We start from the raw sequence: 11,956 nt of genomic DNA, 5'->3' as shown, positions 1-11,956 counted from the left end.
ACGGGCCTGGTCTTGTGGCTGTGTGGCTCGTCCCTTACTCTGTCTGAGCCAGCTGCCACATCTGACCAATGGAAGATTAGGCCAGATGGCTCCTGAGAGTGTTTTGGGAGATTCTGTGTTCCTTCTGGGAATGGCAGGGGTAGGAGGGGTCCCAGAAGTTTGAACACTTTGGCATCCAAGAAATTCCACTCCAAATGCTGCTCTTCAGGCCTCCACCGGGCTGCCTTCTCCAACAGTGTTTCTGGGAACCGGAGGGCAGAAATTGGCCTCTTGTGCTTATGAACAAGGTAGGAAAGACCTGTCCTTAATTCGGCCCCTGTATATTCCTTCTTCTTTTGGAAACTCCTGGAGCCCACCTAGGGAGGAGGCAACTAGAGTGGACATTCCTCAGGAACTGTGGGCCTCCCAACCCCATGCTCACCAGGTAGCGTTTGTTCACCCGTTGCACTGTTCTTCAGGACTGGGGCTTGGACTTCTGCATGTCTCTGCCCTTTAAAGGCCTAGAATCCAGCCAGGGAGGTAGGGGGCTTCCAGCACCTCCTGGCCAGCAGCCTGTCAGTGCTGACACCTCAGCTCCCCACCGTGCGGTTTCCATCTCAGACTCCAGACAAGATTCCTCCAAAGAGCCACTGGTGTGACTGACACTAAGCAAGGTGCTGAGACAGGGCTCACTGAGGGCTGGGACCTGGAGGGTTAAGCCTTCCCTCCCTCCTGCTTACCCCCTGCAGTGTTGGCCTCTACTGCTTAGAATCCCTGGGGTCCTGTAGGGCCCTCCCGCCAGCCAGATGGGCAGCAGCGGCTGCAGAGCAGGAGGAGAAGTGGAAACAGGCCTCTGGGTACCCCTAGGCAGGGAGGGAAGGGAAGAGGAGTGGAGGGAGGACAGGATGACTGTGAGGATGGGAACTCAGTTGCCCTAAAGGGGAGGCAGGACCCCTCCCCTTGAGTCAGACAGCAGGGCAGGGACTGCCTCAAGGCTTTGGGTGTGTGGGGATCAGGGCACAGGCCATTCCATTCAGCTGGCCTCGGAGCCAGCTCTTGGCGTGAAACCTTACCCGATGCTGGCTCCTGCTCCTCTCTCTTTTTTCTTAAGGTAGAATCAGAGTGAGTCAGAGGAGCCAAGTTTCCTGTTAGGCTCTGTTTGAATAAACTCTACTCTGAACATAGCTTGGGCCTCTGCACAGATTCCCCTGGCCAGGACTGCGGTCCTGCCAGCCATCCCTGCTGAGATGGAGAGCCGGGGGTCTACACTATGACTTGAGCTAGGGACCTGGCCTGGCCCAGCCACTCCCCAGGAAACCCTTTTAAGCTCTCAGAGCTTCAGAGTCATCTGTGACCTGGGGGTAATCATACCTTTCTTGTGGCATATTTGGGAGGATGGAATGAGAGGATTATGAAAAGTCCCCAGCACAGAGCCAGACATGTGGCCACTATTTTCTTTTTTTCCTCTTGACTTGTAAGAGAAGGGAGGGGTTTTTCTCTTGGGGGTGACCCCCACTCCCACTTCCTCTGTCTTTCCTGTTTTTATCTGTCTTCAGCATCTTTCCTTGCCCAGGATGAACCTTGTGCAGGGGGCCAGAGGTGGCCCCTCTGCCAGAGCTGTCCTTTCCCTTCGTCTCTGCTCCCTCCCAATGACCTCATTCTGCTTGGGTCTAGGTCTCCTGCAGTGGCTGACAGGCCCAGCAGCTCTGTGAGCCCAGGGGAGCCTGCCTACCTTCACCTCTCCTCACACGGGCGAAGCCTTGCCTCAGTGGCTGGAGGTGTCCTGGCATCCTTAGGTTGAAACCTGCAGGGTGGAGGCCTAAAGAGACCTGGGCAGGCTATGGAGGGTGCAGAGCTTGGGTCAGATGAGGGCTTGGACTCCAGGCTGGGCTGGGCCAGAGCTGTCTGAGGGGAGGGCAGCTTCTCTCTCTGCCTGTCCCTACAGGCTGGGATTCACACCCACTTTTTTAAGACCCAGGCATGTGCTTGAGGCTTGTTGCCAGTTCCTGGCACTAGGAATCAGCATCAAAGGCTCCTTGGAGGGCTGGTGATAGAAGGCTGAAAGAGCCTGTTGATTGCGCACGACTTGATTAAGCCCCTACCGCGTGCTCAGCTCTGTGTTGCTGGGCCTCCCACGGAGCAGCCAGGGTCCTGTGACCCTGTCATGGAAGTCCGGGCTCTGGAAAGTCCATGGGAGAGCCAGGAAGCAGTAGGCCTGACCAGCAGCGGGTCTTGGGAGCAGAGAGGGGTCAGGAGCTGTGGGATTCCTCACTTGCTTTGCAGAGGGAAGGACCAGGAGGCCCATTGTGGGTTGGAATTTTCTGTGGTTGTGGGGAAGCCATGAGAGCAGGCCCCAGGGCACACAAGCCCTCCATCTTCCCCACTGCGCTGTAGATGGGTTTTGGGCTGCACTGGGAATCCAAGACGCAACCCAGGCAGCTGCTGCCTCTGGAAAGCAGGCTGGAGGAAGTGCTGAGTGAGAAGGCTGGGTGAGCTGGCACAGAAAGCGCTGACTCTGCAGGGAGAGGACCACCGAGTGACCACTGCCAGCTGGGCCCCTTGTCCACCCCTCCCCCGCAGCCACATCTGGCACAATGGTGGGGAGGGGGACCCAGTCCCCAGGGCAGAGGCAACCGAGGAGGGGGCCTGAGGAGGGGGCCAGAGCCGTGGGTTTGGAAGTGTTTCTTCAGGGCTGGAACTCCACTCTGGAAGTAGGGGAGGTGAGGTCAGAGCCTTTTCGAGGGACTAATGGGGTCGGGGATGGAAGGAACCCACCATTCTCTAGGACCCAGGGGAATTCTGTGGCTCTGGCCACTTCCCAGCTGGTTTCCTCCCAGCTCTCCCTGCCCCTTCCCCCACGGCTCCCAGGGGATTTGGAAATAACAGAGCTGGGCATCCTGGTTGGGCTCTGTGGAGGCAGGAAGCCCCTTCGGCCCCTTAGAGCTTCTCCCCTCCCTGACTTTCACCCCTCCCCAGAGTCTGGGGCAGGCGGGCTCTGAGTGGCCGCAGAAAGGTTAACATTCCTGTCTCTACCTCCACCTGCAACCCCACCCCTGACCCTAGGTGGGAGGGGGGAGGATTCTGTGTAGTTTTCTGGGGCCTTCTGGGTGGGAGGGCCCTGAGCTGGCATTCATGGGGGTAAGGGGTCAACTGCAACTGTGCCCTACCCGAGGGGGAGAGCTGGCAAATCCAAGCAGGGCACCAGGCCCTTGGGACACAGCCCAGCAGAGGCCTGCAGAGCTAGGAGGGAAACTAAGGCAGGAACTCCTGGTTCTGACTGCTAACATCCTGACAAGGTTAAGGGAGGGCTTGCGCATGCGCGTGCTCACTCCCTCTCTGTCTCTCTCTCTCTCTCTCTCTGTCTCTCTCTCTCTCTTGCTCCTTTTCATCTCTATAACTTTCTCTGGGACATCTCTGGGTTTCTCTAGCTTTTTCTTTGTTTTTGTTTTTTTAAAAAGCATAATCTTGCTATGTTCCCCAGGCTGGAGTGCAGTGGATTCACAGCAGCCTTGAACTCCTAGGCTCAAGCCATCCTCCTGCCTCAGCTTCTGGGACCGCTGGTGCACACCACCATGCCTGGCTCTCTATAGCTTTTAAATTTTCCGCAGTAACCTCCCTCCATCTCATGCATTCACTTTCTGTCTGTGGCCATCTCTGTGATTTGCAGCCTCCATCTGTCACCATCTGTTTCTGTTCTTCCTCAACTGTCTTACACACTGCCTCCCTTCATCTCTGTCTGATGTTCCCCCCAATGAACGATTCCTTCATTCATCCACTCACTCACTCAGCATGTTCCCTGGGAATCTGTGGAATACCAGGCCCTGTGCTGACTGCAGTCATCACAGAGAACAGCCAGACCTGCCAAATCTCCAGCGGGTACCCAGGCTGCTGGGGGTGTCACAAGTGGTAGTCCTGGGTGGAGGTGAAGACATGGCACTGCCTCTCTGTGACCTTTGGGAGGCACTTCTATTTCAGTCTCCATGTCTGTCTGTCCGCCCATTTATCTGTCCATCAATGTCTGTCAGTGACTCAGTCCCTGGTTCACCTTTATGAGATGGCCTTTTCTCTGCTTTCTGCAGAGCTCGCACAGTTGACTTATTTCCTCGTGGTGGGGGTTGGTAGTGGAGCTGGAGAAGGGGAGGTGGTGTTGGGTGAGAGTGGAGGTGGGTGATGGAAATGTCGGAGGCATTCCAACCAGAGGGACTCCATCTTGAATGGGGCTGGGTAAAATGAGGCTGAGACCTGCTGAGCTGCATTTCCAGGAAGCTAGGCCTTGGTAGTAACAGGGGATTTGGAAATGACAGAGCTGATATGGCACTCTATATCTAACAGGATGGGATAGGAGGTCACAAGATACAGGTCATAAGGACTCCACTGATAAAACAGAATGCAATTAAAAAGCCAACCAAAACGAGGATGGTGGTGAACAGGACCTCTGGTTGTCCTCATTGCTCTGTGTACCCTAATTATCACATAATAGCTTGCTAAAACACCCTACCACCAGTGCATGACAGTTTACAAATGCCATGGCAACATCTGGAAGTTACCTTATATGGGCTAAAAGGAAGGGGAACCCTCAGTTCTGGGAACCCCCTACCTCTTGCCCAGAAAACTCATGAATAATCCACCCCTTTTTTAATATATAATCCAAAGACAGGCATAGATGACTGCTAGCCAGGGGCCACTGGAGAGTGGTTTTACCCCGCTGGGGTCTGGGAAAGGAAAGGGCCCCAGGGTGATGAAAGAAGAATAGAGATGAGATATCAGCAATCTCTCCCTTAAGTTTTTTTTTTTAATACAATGTTTAGTCTCAGATTACAAAAGAAATAGGTCAATTGTAGGAAATTTAGAATACAGAGTAAAAGAAAAAATAATTCATTCTGTAACCTAGAGAAGAACCACTGTTCTAGGCTCCACCTCCGCCCCCCACTCATTTAAAAAAACAATTGGGATCATATTGCCTATGTGATTTTGCAAGCTGCTTTGTTTGCATAATAACAGTTGTCGAACATTTCCTTGTGTCAAGGTGACTGCCGTGACCCACTTCTCCTTTCCGTGTTCGTGTTGATTGATCACAGGAGCTCCTGCATGCCTAGATGAAGAGGAGGTCAAGACTTTGTCCCCCACCCCCCAAAATACCCACTCTGTTCCGGAGTGGTGGGGGGCTGGCTCCTAACAGCCCCTCCCCTGTTAGGACCTTGTCTCCAGGACTGGACCTGAATCCTGGGCCTGCAGTCAGATTGCCAGTTTCACTTAGAGGTGGAAATGTGGAGTGAAAAGGAGGGTGTGGGGTCGGGGAGTACCTTCATTTCTATCTGCCCAGGAGGCCAGCCTCTTCCTGCCTAGGCATTTCCTTCCTGCGGTATGGGAAGGACCAGGCTTTCTCAGACCACAGAAGGTTGAGAGCCAATTCCGTGTGGAGCAAGTGGTGACTACCAGCCTTGGGTCTACATAACTAGGGCTCCGCAGCCTTCTTGTGTCCCCCTAGGAGGAGAAACACCTGGCAATTTAAATTTTTAAAAATAACTTTTAAAAACATTAGTATAGCACATACACACACATAGAAAAGTCCACAGATCCTAAGTACACCACTAGATGAATGATCCCAACGGGCGCACTCCTCTGAAGTTAACACCTGGATCAAGAAACAGGACATCGCAGCAGCTGGCAGCTTCCAAGGAGAAGCTCCAGAAAGTTCTGTCTGTCTCAGCACCTGGCTGCATCGGAAACAAGTTTTCTTTAACAAGATTTTTAATGACTGACTGATGTGGACAAATCATAACTCAATGAATAACCTCCTTTGTTAATTTTTTTGGTACTTTATTTGCTATTATAAATGATGCTGTAATAAGCACCCTTGAAGAAATCTTCATGTTTGCTTCTGCTGTATAGCAGGTCACAGTGCCCGGGTTTGGTTCTAGCCCTCATTTGTGAACTCTGTGACTCACGGTACCTTTTTTCTTTCTGTAAAACGGGAATAATAGTAAGAATTTAAATGAGGTAACGTGGAGTGGGTTTAGTTCAGAGCCTGGGTTTAGCTGAGAGCAAGCACTCAGTAAGTATCAGCGATTAGTAGACTCTTAGATTAAGTTATTAGAAGTTGGATTTGTGGTGAAAGGGTTAGAGTGTTTTTAAGGCTTTGGCACAAAAAATACACATGTGCTCCCAGAAAGGTGGTTCCCATTTACCTGCCTGAACTACCCTCACCCTTTCTGATACTGGACACTGTTTTCGAAAAGAATATTAAAAATTGGATAGATTAAAAACAAGCGTACACATTTTTTGGTTGCATTTTCTTGGTTACCTGTGAGAGTGAACACATTGCCTTGCGTTTGTCGTCCTCCCAAATGGTCGACTTGCTCCTACCTTTGTACCCCAGAAGTCCGTTCTCAAGACAGTAGCCAGAATGATCCTTTTGAGACATCGATCAAAATTTCACTTGTCTGCTTAAAGCTCTGCAGTGGTTCTCAGGTTAAAAGCCATAAGTCCTTTTCAAGGCCTCCGAAGTCCTCACCATTTGGTCCCTTCCTCTTTCTCTTCCAGCCACCTTGGCCTCCTCCTGCCCTCCCGCCACACCATGGCCATTTCCCCTGCTCTTCGTAGTCAACTCCCTGAACTTGTTCAAAGCTTTGCTCAAATGTCTCCTTCCTCATGAGGCGCCACCAGCCCCTGAGTTCCCCATACCTCACTCCTGATGGCCTTACTTCACTCTGCTTTTTTTTTTTCCCAGTAGTACTTATCACCTTCTAAAATACATCATGTTTTACTTATTTGTTTGTTTGCCTCTCTCCAGTAGAATGTAAGCTCCTTGAGGGCAGGGACCTTTGTCTTATTCACTGCTGTGTCCCGTGTGTAAACTTGTCTGGCACAGAAGAGGTGCTTGATAAATATTTGTTGAGTGAATGAATGGCAAATTTTCTGTTCATATTCTTTGACTATTTTCTATTGCAATGTTTGTCTTTTTAGTATTGGTTTATAAGATGTAGTATATTTAGCCCCTTTTCATATATCTCTCTCTGTCACATATGGTGCAACTAATTTGTCATTTCCATCAATTTCTAAAATACTTTTCTTGATGCTTCATTTCTAAGCTGTCAGATTATTAATCTTTTCTTTATGGTCTTGGACTTTATTGTTGCATAACTGTTGCCTTCACTGGGAACATATAAATTTTCAATTAAATGGCCGGGTGTGATGGCTAATGCCTGTAATCCCAGCATTTTGGGAGGCCGAGGTGGGTGGATCACAGGGTCAGGAGATCAAGACCACCCTGGCCAACATGGTAAAACCCCATCTCTGTTATTAAAAATATATATATTAAAAAAAAAAGTAAATGTTCTTCTGTGACTTTATGATTTTATTTTACTTTTTCCACATTAAACTCTTTATTTTATCTTCATGTGTGGTAAGAGGTAAGAACATAACTTTAAAGCAAATTAAGCAGCTATCCCCAAATGAATTATAAACAAATTGATCATTTCCCAACGTTCTGAAAGGCCATTTTATCATACACCAAATATTTTTTTGTGTTTGACAGAGTTTACCATTCTGTTCCATTGGCCTATCACATCATTCTTACATTGGTATTTGTTGCCCTATTTTAATAATTGTAACTTTTTAATAAAGGTTAATGACTGAGAGTATAAGTAAGTTCCATTGTTTTCTTTTCTTTTCTTTTTTTTTTTTTTAAGACGGGATTTCACCATGTTGGTCAGGCTGGTCTTGAACTCCCGACCTCAGGTGATCCACCCGCCTTGGCCTCCAAAGTGCTTAGATTACAGGAGAGCCATCACGCCCGGCCCCACTTTTATTTTTAAGTTTTTTGAGACAGGGTCTCACTCTGTCGCCCAGGCTGGAATGCAGTGGTGCTATCTCGGCTCACTGCAGCCTCTGCCTCCCTGGTTTAGTGCTTCTTCCGCCTCAACCTCCCGAATAGCTGGGAGCACAGATGCGTGCCACCACGCCTGGCTAATTCTTGTATTTTTAGTACAGACATGGTTTCACCATGTTGGCCAGGCTGGTCTTGAACTCCTGGCCTCAAGTGATCCACCCACCTCAGCCTCCCAAAGTGCTGGGATTATAGGCTTGAGTCACCACGCCCAGCCCATTTTTTTTCTTTTGAAGTGTTCTTTGTGGTCATTTATATATTCTTTAAGATAAATTCTAGACTTTTTTATCTGCCAAGATAAACCAGCAAACAAAAATCCCACTGGGCACTGCAGTTGATTTTGTTTTGTAGATTAACTTAGTGATAATCAACTTCTTTGGACTGTTGAGTATCTCTGTCCAGGAACATGGCATATCTTTCTGTCATTGAGGTCTTTTTTATTGTAGTTCTTTAGGAAAGCTTTAGTTTATAGATGAATGTAGTGTGTTTGGTGCTTATTTTCATAAAATACAGCAGTGACATCTGTGGCAGGCAGCTTCTGAAATGGCTCCCAGTGATCCTCAGCATCTGGTAGTTACCCCCTTGTAGGATCCCTTTCCTTTGTGTATGGGCTGGATCTAGTGACTTGCTCATAAATAGAGTATAGCAAAAAAAGAAAATGATGGGTTGTTACTTCTGAGATTAGGTTACAAGAGGCTAATTTCTATTTTGCTGTAACTTTGTCTCTCTGACCCTCTAGCTTGCATGCACTCATGAAGCAGCTGCTGTGTTGTGAGCCAGCTTATGGGAAATGCATGTGGTGGAGAACCGAGGGTGGCAGCTGGCCAACAGCAAGCCAGGAGCTGAGGCCCGCAGCCCAAAAACTGGAGAGGAACCACAGGCTGCTAACAGCCATGTGAAGGAACGTAGAAGCAAATCGTTCCCCAGTTGAACCTTCAGATGACACCAGAGCCTTGGCTGACCCCTTAATTTTGCCCTTCTAAGAGATGTTGAGTCAGAGGACTTGGCTAAACCACACCTGGATTCTTGACTCACAGAAACTTGAGATAATAAATGTTGTTTTAAGCCACTCAGTTTTGGGGTAATTTGTTATATAGAAAAGATAATACAGCCCCCCCCTTTTTTGTATCATATTTTCTAACAGTTTATTAGGAAATGAAGAAGTTATTTTCGGTCAGGCACAATGTCTCACACCTGTAACCCCAGCACTTTGGGAGGCAGAGGTGAGTGGATCGCCTGAGCTCAGGAGTTCAAGAACAGACTGGGCAACATGGCAAAACCCTGTCCCTACTAAAAATACAAAAATTAACTGGGCATGGTGGTGTGAGCACCTGTAGTCCCAGCTACTTGGGAGGCTGAGGTGGAAGAATCGCTTGAGCCAAGAGCACCCCATTGCACTCCAGCCTGGGTGACAGAACAAGACCTTGTCTCAAAGAAAAGAAAATTTATAACTAGCCACATTAATATAAACCCTTATATTTTGATAATTTTGTATTTTTTTAGTTTTTTATGGGAAGACAATCATATTCGTAAATAATTATAATTTATTTCCCTCTTTTTGATGTTTTATATCTAATTGCGTTAGCTAAGATCTTTAGAATAATGTTAAATAACAAGCTATTAGAACTCTTCGTCTTGCTCTCAGATTCGATGGGATGCTACTTGTATTTTACTCTTTTGATTTTGGCAGTTGGTTTGAGATTTATTTATTTATTTTAATCATGTGAGATAAGTATATTTTGATCTCCCATTTACTTGAGCTTTTAAAAAGAAAATCCGGAATGGACGTCGCAGTTTACCAAACATCTATTCAGTATGTAAAATGATCTTTTTTTCCTTTGACCTGTTGCTGTGGTGAATCAGTTCACTGCCTTTCTAATATAGAGTTATCCATGCATTCCAGGAATGTTTGCTCATGGTGTATTCTTTTAATACATTGTTGACATACATTGGACTTGATCTGATTAAATTTTCATTAGGACTCTACATCTGTATAAATGAGGCTAGTGTATGACTCATTCATTCAGTCTCTCTCTGTGGCACTTGTCAGGTTTTAGTGTCAGGGTTATTCTGGCTTTACGAAAAGAATTGAGAAGGGTTTGAGTTAAGGTCCTGGCAAGAAACACTCACCCAAGATGGTTTAACTAAAGAGACTTTAATGAAGGGACTGCTTATAGAAATCTGGATAAGGGGGCTGGTTGTGATGGCTCATGCCTGTAATTCAGCACTTGAGGTGGGTGGATAACTTGAGGTCAGGAGTTTGAGACTATCCTGGCCAACATGGCGAAACCCCATCTCTACTAAAAATACAAAAAATTAGCTGGGCGTGGTGGTACATGCCTGTAGTCCCAGCTACTCAGGAGGTTGAGGCAGGAGACTCACTTGAACCCGAGAGGCAGAGGTTGCAGTGAACCAAGATGGCACCACTGCCCTCCAGCCTGGGTGACAGAGTCAGACTCTGTCTCAAACAAACAAACAAAAAGGAAACGTGGTTAAGGTTAGAGAACAAACAAGGGATGCTGTGGTACCCAGAGACTAGACATTATGGTGAATATTACCATCCTTATGGCTTCAGGGACGATGGGAGGAACCAGTGTGACTGGAGCCCGGGGAGAGCTGGAACCTTGGAGAAGAGGTGCAGGCAAGAGCTGAGCTTTGGAGGAAGAAAGGCCCTGCCGGAGAAAGGGCATGAAAAGAGGCAGGGCAAAGATGAGAGACACCAGCCCTTCTCGCCTCCTGCCTTCCGCGCTCTTGCCCATACCCCCTATTGTCTGACTCAGCAAGGAGCTGGAGGACAAGGGATTCCGGACGATGAATGCGGTTTGTGGGGCTCTGGGCTAGGCAGGGAAGGAAGTGGCCCTGGTGTGATTTCTGTCTCCTGACTGATAACGTGCATAACCATGTGTTTAACGTGTTTTTAATATTCACTTCCAGGGCTTTTATACAGTTTCTCTGTGTTGATTTGTTTTTTGTTTTTGTTTTTGTTTCTGTTTTGTTTTGTCTTGTTTTTTTGAGACAGGGTCTTGCTCTGTTGCCCAGGGTGGAGTGCTGTGGTGCTATCACGGCTCACTGCAGCCTGGACCTCTTGGCCTCAGTCGATCCGCCCACCTCCTGAGTAGCTGGGACTACAGGCTTGTGCCACCATTCCTGGCTAATTTTTTATTTTTTGTAGAGATGGGATTTTGCCATGTTGCCCAGGCTGGATTTTTTTTTTTTTTTAATTTAGAGAATTAATTTGGGCCAAAGTTGAGAACTGTGGCCCAGGACTAGTTTTTTCACTCACTATTATTTTATTTATTTTGACTCTTGCTGACTTGGAAAGAGTGCATCTCTGAGTATTTTTTTCCTCATGAAAAGTAGAGCCATACATGGCCTGTGTCCTAAGTTTTGACATGTAGGAAAGTCTTTTTCTATTGTCTTCATGCATGAATGCATCAGGCAAGTTGTTAAAATGTGAGGTCACAACTGATGTCTCAAAATTCTATAGAAGAGTGATTCCCAAAGTGTGTTCTACTGAACGCCAGTCTTACCACATAGTCTATGGCAAAGGATTTCATAGTCAAATAAATTTGGAAAACTGCGCTTGCTAATATTGCTAGTTTAACAACATGCATGAACATGTTAAAAGCCCCGAGAAAGTCTCAGCATAGGGTTTATCTTGTTTTGTTTAATTCAGCATTTCCCAAGCTTATATTATGATGGAAACTTTTTTCCCCAGCATAAATAGTTAACCAAATTCCATGGACTCTCTCATCCAATTACACACTTTAAGCAACGTTGGGCTGGGTGTTATGGCTCACACCTGTAACCCCAGTACTTTGGGAGACCGAGATGTGAGATCACTTGAGTCCATGAGTTCAAGACCAGCCTAGGCAACATAGTGAGACTCCCATATCTACAAAAAGATCAAAAAAATTACCTAGGCGTAGTGATATGTGCCTGTGGTCCCAAGCTACTTGGAAGGCTGAGGCGGGAGGATCGCTTGAGCCTAGGAGGTTGAGGCTGTAGTGAGCTGTGATCACACCACTGTACTCCAGCCTGGGTGACAGAGTGAGACTCTGTCTCAACAACAGCAACAAAAATTAATGT

This window comes from Aotus nancymaae, unplaced genomic scaffold (assembly GCF_030222135.1).
Source record: "Aotus nancymaae isolate 86718 unplaced genomic scaffold, 86718_ANA_hifiasm-v0.15.2.pri h1tg000003l, whole genome shotgun sequence".
Taxonomy (NCBI): domain Eukaryota; kingdom Metazoa; phylum Chordata; class Mammalia; order Primates; family Aotidae; genus Aotus; species Aotus nancymaae.
The sequence above is the reverse complement of the archived record's forward strand: the minus strand, read 5'-3'. Positions refer to the sequence as shown.